This window comes from Peromyscus leucopus, chromosome 6 (genome assembly GCF_004664715.2).
Source record: "Peromyscus leucopus breed LL Stock chromosome 6, UCI_PerLeu_2.1, whole genome shotgun sequence".
NCBI lineage: Eukaryota > Metazoa > Chordata > Mammalia > Rodentia > Cricetidae > Peromyscus > Peromyscus leucopus.
The window spans coordinates 70,839,288-70,847,499 of record NC_051068.1 but is presented as its reverse complement, the minus strand read 5'-3'; positions in this window follow the sequence as shown (position 1 = coordinate 70,847,499).

Sequence of the window (8,212 nt, the reverse complement as noted above, 5' to 3'; positions counted from 1 at the left end):
GCTCGCCTCCCCACCACACACCGCTCAGCCACCCCGGACCTGCGCTCTCAACACACGGTCACTTCGCCGCCAGCGATCGCGGGCCTCCCCGGACCCGCGCCCGATTCCTGCGCTCCGCCGCCACCCGCGGACCCGCGCTCCCTCCCACGCCGCGCGCCAAATCCCTCGCGTTTCCGCAGCGGGTGCGGACCGGCAGACCCTGCGCCCCCTCATCTGCATAGACCACGCCCCCGACAGGCACCCAAGGGTGACATCACACCCCTCCTGTTCGTCAAGTTGACTTGGCGAACTCTCTTGCTGGGGGAGAGCTGAATGGAATGTTGAAGGACCAGAGACAAACCATCTTGAATTGTCCCCAAACCCTAAACAGCCGTGGGCTGCCCACCGCTTGGCCTAACAGCCTTGTAACTGGTTTTGGTGAGTTCGAACAGACCCCCATCTCCCTCCAACACCAAGTCGGAGAATGTCGTCGGGGATCCCGGGAGCCAGCCTACAGCAGAGGTCTCCCCGCTTCGCTCCAACCTGCCTACCTCGTGTCTCCACCCCTGTATTTTAAAAAGCTCTTGATCTTTGGGTTTCTTTGTTCTCTTTTACAGAAACACCGGGAAGCTGACACTACGTGGGGACCTGGTATTGGGGTGACCCAAGTCCGTGTTCCTGGTCCAGGGGATCCACTGTGCCCTCTCTGGACCTCCTCAGACTCCTGCATACACTCTGGCACACACACATACATACAAAATAAATAAGTACTGTTTTCTGTGGTGTGTGTGTGTGTGTGTGTGTGTGGTGTGTGTGTGTGTGTGTGTGTGTGTGTGTGTGTGTGTGGTGTGTGTGGTGTGTGTGTGTGTGTGTGTGTGTGTGTGTGTGTGTGTGTGTTGTCTGTGTGGGGTGGGGGCAGGTGTGTGTGCGCTGACTGGCGTGTGGAGGCCAGCGGACACTTTGTGACAGTCGGGTCGCTTTCCACCGCGTGGGCTCTGAGGATCAAGCTCTTGGATTCTCAGGCCTGATGGCAACTGCCCTTGCCCTTGCCTATAAGCCATCTCTCTGGCCCTTTAACGCCCCTCCTCCCGCCCTCCCCTCCCTCTCTGTCTCTCTCTGTCTCTCTCTGTCTCTCTCTCTCTCTCTCTCTCTCTCTCTCTCTCTCTCTCTCTCTCTCTTCTCTCTCTCTCTCTCTCTGCATCCCCCTCAGCGCCCACTACCTTCACTCGAGACAGGGGCTCTCTACATAGTTCTAGGAATAAGAGCTGTGAGCCACCACACCTGGCTCCTTTAAACCCTCTTTAGCCCACTTACAGACACAATACAGCATTTTAAGGTTTACAGATGACCCTGATGTTTAGTCATTAACTCATAAACGTAATTACTCTTATACAGTGTTTTTGGAGCTTCGGGCTCAAAGATGGTTAAAGTGACCGAGGTGAGATACTCATCAAACGATGAACATGCACATCACCAAGGCAAAAAGAGGACTCAGTAGTAAAGGCTGGAAAAAAAATTCGACCAACCAAACAAAAATCAGATAGCATTTCTGCTTCTCAGTGTCTGAAGGCTCAAAGGGAAATCTGTAAGTGTCGGTTGCCATGTGTCTTAAAATTGTAACAAATTGGTTAGTGCAGTTTTGTTGCCCAGAAGAAAATGTAGGATTTTGAATTATGAATTATGAATCTGCAGGATTCATAACATGCTTTGCCTGTATTTATAATTGTTAGATAGCTAAGATACAAAATACACATTTTCTGTGTTTTGGATATAGCTACCTGGATTTTGGTTTGTAATATAGCTATTTTAGAAAGAAAACAGTGTTTCTCTACCATCTCTCAGTTTGTTTTCTTTATTGCTTCTGTTTCCACTTCCATTTCCTTCACCACACTTTGTTTTTCCTGTCTTTCTTTGAGGAATTTATTCATCTCCTCTTTAAGGAGCTCTGTCATCTCATACAATTGGTTTTAAGGTCGTTTTCTTGTGCTTCAGCTGTGTTGGAATATTCAGGGCTTGCTGTCGTAGGCTTGCTGGATAGGGAAGTGACCAGTATGGGCTCAGGAGCCCCAGGGCCACGTTCTTAGCACAAAGGAGATTTATTTACCCCAGAGGGACAGAGGGTAGGGAATAAGAGACAAAATGGGAGGTAGAAGCCTAAGGGAACAAGGAGGAGAGGGGGCAGGGATATTTGTCCCAGAGGGACCAAGGACTGCCTCTGGATAGAGGGGAGACAGAGGTGGCCCATAAGCAAATGGCGGTTTATTAAGGTAAATGGGAAACCCAGTGTTGGGATGAGGTGTTTAATTTAATTGGGCATGTTCATTAAATGAGCCAAAGGAAGCTTTTGATTGCCGGACTTAATACTTTGATAGCTGGATCTTGGTAGTCAGCCTCAGGAGGAGGAAGGGGCGAATAAGGGACTAGACCTTGGTGGCTAGTTTTAGAAATATAATCTAAAGGTTTTTAGCAAGGCAGAGGGAATGGGGGAGAAGGGCAAGGCCTGCCAGAGCCATCCTTGCCACTCTCAGGCTGGCTGGCTTCAGATAGTGTTTTCTATGTTGAGTGCCTGGTGCCCTTGGACAGGGTCTGATCAAATGTTTGATGGTTCTGAGATGTCACACAGTTCTTGGGAACCAAATCTGGGTCTTCTACAAGAGGGTCAAGTGCTCTTAAGTGATGAGCATCTTTCCATCTCTTCCACAGACCAGACTGTTACTAGAAATATCCAAAGCCTTTAGTTAGTTCTTCTCATGCACATTATTCAAAACAGGCACCTTCAATGAGAACGACATCCATGGTGATTATAAACATGGATAAAAGTCCATGTTTCTTGATTAAACAAGTATCTGAGAAGCCTTATAGCACACCTACACTGGGTTTAAAAAAAACTAATTAAATAAAATGTATGTTTTAAAGATTTACTTTATGGCCGGGCGGTGGTGGCGCACGCCTTTAATCCCAGCACTCAGGAGGCAGAGGCAGGCGGATCTCTGTGAGTTCGAGGCCAGCCTGGGCTACAGAGTGAGTTCCAGGAAAGGCGCAAAGCTACACAGAGAAACCCTGTCTCTCTCTCTGCCCCCCCCCCTCTGCCTCTCTCTCTCTCTCTCTCTCTCTCTCTCTCTCTCTCTCTCTCTCTCTCTCTCTCTCTCTCTCACACACACACACACACACACACACACACACACACACACACACCCTACTGCATATACAGTGTGACATGTTGCCTGACACTTTGGATGCTGCGTCTTCCCCGCCATGATGGAATATACCCTCGACCATGAACAAAATTAGGTCTTCCCCCTTAACTTGCTTCTCGTCTAGTATCTTGTCACAGCAAAAAGATAAGATAAGTGATGAAGACAGCAGGATTCCGTGGAGGGGCAGAATCAACAGTGCATGTTTGCCTCGTGTGTCTGCACATGTGTGTATTTGATAGGATGGTTACCTGGTGGGGGGCTGTTTAGTCCACACACAATGATCACCACGCTGGGAAGCAGGGAAACCAGTTCAGTCCATTGCACAGGATGCCTCTGCAGTCCCAACCTGGTGCTGATGGCCTGGCGCTCCCAGGAGAGTCCCGGGATGGAGTCTAGGCTGTAAGGCTGGTCTAAAGTCAACACTGGGTTGAAGCTGTGGTGGTAGGCAATACTGTTAGGGCAGGAGTGCAAGCAGGCCGGTATACGCTGCTTTTCTTTGGGCCATTTTATCCCCACACCCTGTGTTGGAAAACTCCATCCACTCTGAAGGCCTGTTTCCTACCTCAGTGAATCTTGTCTGAAAAGGCTCTATCAGGCATACCCACAAAGTCCAAGCACTGCCGGAGCTGAGAGAGATGGAGGCATGGAGAAGAAACAGGAGGTGGAAGAGAGGTAACGCCGCATGATAGAATGTTGGTTAATATAAATGGGTTAATTTAAGTCAAAAGAGCTAGTTGGGGACAAGCCTAAGTTAAGGTCGAACTTTTGTAATAAATAAAAAGTCTCCATATTGCTTTTTGTGAGCTGGAAGCCCTGAGAAAAATCTAACTACAGTATGGAGGAGAAGAGTTCAGTAGGACAGGCAGAGATTCAGGACTGGAGCAGGGACAACTGGTCCTGGCAATCTGTCCCCTTATGTTCTTGGTTTTGTGGAACATGAAGCAAGTTCCCAAACTGGAAGGAAGATGTTTAGGGACCCAGCTGATCTGCAGTGGGCCAGACAGGAGCAGGCGTAGATAGCGAGAGATGGCGGCTGACTCCGAGAGCGGCGAACAGAGAGCCTGGAGAGAGAAAAGGGACCTGAAGATGGGGGGGGGGGAGGAAGAGAGCCACAGGGGCAGAGGGGCACAGAGACAGAGGGGCACAGAGATAGAGGGGCACAGAGACAGAGAGCCACAGAAGAGGTGCTCTGAGATGTTGGATCATTTGGGTTATCTGTTTTTCTTGGTGTCTGAAAACACGTAACTTTTAAAGGTAACATACATATCTGCACTAATACAAGTATAGACTGTGTGTTACATACAAGTTAGCCAAAGATGATTTTTGTTTTATGTTTGAGCAGGTAAAATATATGTTACATGTCTTGTAGCTTTTTTAGGTTTATTTCTATATGCCTGTAACCAGGATTTTCATGGGCTCTTACCTGATCAAACCTGATCCATATCAGCCTGGAATGAATCCACAGGCTATCATTTCCTGTGGAAATAAAAGCATAACCTCTTCCCCAAAGTAATACATCTTTTGACTCCCATTTTGAAGTCAAGAATTGTTGAACTGTATTAATCCAGCAGTTTTCATAATCCTGTGAGTCTTAGTAGCTGTGGTTCCTTCATCAGCAATCAGAAAATCTAAAGACAACACAATAACATACAGGATCAGACTCTGTACATTTCCTATTTTAAGTTTTTTTTTAAATCAAATTTACTTTTTATCATAACTAAGGAAAACATTAAGTAGTTCCTGTTTTCAGTTTTTGTTTGTTAGTTTGTTTTTCTTTGTTTGAGCTCACAAATATAAGATAAATAATAGAATATTTTTCTAAATTTGCAAATACAAATAGATTGGATATTGTAACTGTAATTCTTGCTTGATACCTATATTTGTTGTATATAATTTTACTATGTTAAAGTTAAAACCTTCCTTTCCTTTTTTCTGTTTTCACTGCTGTTTAAAATCTTTTTTTTTCATTTTTTTTTTACTAAGAAATTTTCTATTCACTCCACATACCACCCACAGATCCCTCCTCCTCCCTCCTCCCACCCCCTAGCCCTCTCTCCCAAGCCATCCCACATCCCCATATCCCCCAAATCAAGGTCTCCCATGGGGAGTCAGCAGAGCCCAGCACACTGAGCCTAGGCAGGTCCAAGCCCCTTCCCACTGCACCAAGGCTGTGCAAGGTGTCACACCACAGGCACCAGGTTCCAGAAGCCTGCCTATGCACTAGGAACAGATCCCGATCCCCCTGCCTAGGTGCCCCCCAAACAGTTCGAGCCAAACAACCATCTTACATATCCAGAAGGCCTAGTCCAGTCCTATGGGGGCTCCACAGCCACCAGTCCACAGTTCATGGGCTTCCACTAGTGTGGCTGGTCCTCTCTGCATGTCCTCCAAACCTTCCTTTCTTATTAGACAAAATCTGTGGTGGAATAATCCTTCTGTACAATGTGAAAATGTGTTGCTCTCATTGTTAATAAAAAGCTGATTGGCTGAGAGCTAGGCGGGATTTTGGGGGCAGAAAAGAACGCTGGGAAGAAGGGAAAGAGTCTGAGGAGTCTCAAGCCAGATACAGACAAAACAACATGGGAAGTTCATAGATGAGAGAATCGAGCCTTGGGGTAACAACATAGAGTAATAGAAATGGGTTGATTTAAGTTGTAAGAGACGGCTAGAGATAAGCCTAAGCTATTGGCTGAGCAGTTATAATTAATAATATGTTTCCATGTGATTATATGCGAACTGGCTGGGCAGAATGGAAAAGGTAAATAAGGGAAAGGGGACAGGGACTTGAAGCAACCTTTGGTTCAAGGTCAGTCAGCTTATGAAATTGGACATGAAACACTGAGTATGAATTTAGCCATCCTGGCTCCTAAGAATATACTCGGAACCACTGTAGTTATCCTGCTTATAATAGACACACAAATGATATTATCTTTACAGAAATGTAACTGCTTCCTGACTGGATAGTACACTTGCAAGCATGCTGAACTTTCCTAAAACTCACCAGACTTTCTGCAAGAACTGGGCAAGCACCAGCCCCACAAAGTGACCTAGTACTCGAAGGGTGAATGCCCCGCCTGCACGGTAATTGGGCCCGAAACCTGGCGAGGGAAGTCGGGATGAACACAGCACACACCAGTCAAGTTGAAAGCACCAGGACTCTCTTTATTTTTTTTTTCCCCATCTTATATGCCCTTTCAGGAGGAAACAAACAAAATTGTTTATCAAGCACCCAGGGTCAAGGAACGGTCAGCATGCCCCAGGAAGCCACAGCTGCCAAAGCACGAGATGTACCAAACAGCAAAACATCTGCAGAACAGCCTGACCTCAGCGCACTCAGAACAGGGGAGGTGGGGGCACTCTTAGAGGGGTCAGAGCCATTCTGATCCCAACAGGTGAAGATTAGTGTCTTTCTGACAGGGAACCTAAGTGACCGACTGAGCATATTTTCTTCAAATATATATTATATATATATATATATATATATATATATATATATATATAACACATATATATATGCCTCCAAAGAAGAGTGTGCCCAGAGCCAGACTGCAGACTTAAGAGGATGCTCGCTATGCAAGGACTTTGAACTGGGAGGAGACAAGAACAGAAAGGGCCAAGTGATCCAGCTCTAAGCTGATTTTGTCATGAAAACAGTCAGATTGTAAGGTTGGGTTTCAAAGAGAAAAAGTTAACAGCATATGTCTGGAGGGAAAAAAAAAATAAGGGAGGAACGGTTTCCTAGCAACTGTTTCCCTGTGCCAGGGATGGCATATAAGATGCCTGATGTGCTGCCAGCAGAGATTGGAGATGAGGGACCCAAGATTATGGACCATCAACCCTCCGTGTGTTCCAGATCTTCTGCCTAGCATGCCTCTAGAGCGCCAAGGCAGAAGTGCTTACGGGTCTCAAGGTCATGCTTTATGGGGTGCACATATCATGCCCTCCTCCGTATAAATACTTCTTGTAATGCTAGTTTTTTTTTCCTTCTATCTGATCTTCATGTTCTGTGTTCCTAGATCAATGGTGATTTCTGTGATACAGGAAAGGAGTGAAGTAAATTTCATGGGAAATTATACAGAGATGATCACCTAGGCTGGGGTCAAGGCAGTTATGCAGGTCATGGGAAAGAACCTGCAGCCTGGGGAAGCTTTTCAGGCTTGGATAAACTGTACCGAATGTGTGGTCAACTATAGCACATGGTATGATGTGTATCAACACACTAGATTCAAATTGGCCATGATGAATAATTCAGTTTCTGAGGCTATTCCAAGGGCATTGTGTAAAACTTGAGACCCTAAGGGGTATTGGCTGAAGACTGTGATGGAGTAACATGCAGATAGGAAGACAAACAGGAAGTGTGGGAACCTAGAGGAAAATAATGTTTCCATGTGATTGTCTGGAACTGGCTGGCAGAATGGAAAAGTCCACCAACAGGCACTTGTGAACCCAGGACGCCTGGGAAGGGCTTACAGTGACTGATCATGGGTGGTGTGCAGGTCATTCCGGTACAGCCAGGGTTGTCTGAGTGCTCAGTACCAGGAAGAATGCGGGGCATCCTGCTCTAGAGAAAGGGCCACGCTTGGGGAAAGCCATACACCCTGTGACGGTGTGTCCCAATGATCACCTTATTTGAAAACCAGAGTGGGAGTGATTCAGGGCAGGATGTTAGTGATTCTGTGAGGACACTGGCCTGCCCCTGGGTCCCGGTGTTCTGCTCAGCCCCTGGCTCCTGGGAACAGGTGGGCAAGTCAGATGTGGCTTCAGGGAGTTTTACTGGGGCTCTTGGGCTGGCCTGTGCAGGTTTTTTTTTTTTTTTTGGTTTTTTTCGAGACAGGGTTTCTCTGTGTAGCTTTGGCCTTTCTGAGCTCACTGGTACCGCTCTCGAACTCACGAGATCCGCGGCTCTGCCTCCAGTGCTGATTAGGCTGCGCACACGCCCGCTGTGCAGTTTAATACGTTAGCACGTCATTGAGTCCTGCGAAGTGTGGTGAATAAGCCTGGCTAGGACTCCTGGGAGTCTGGGCTGCTGTGCACAT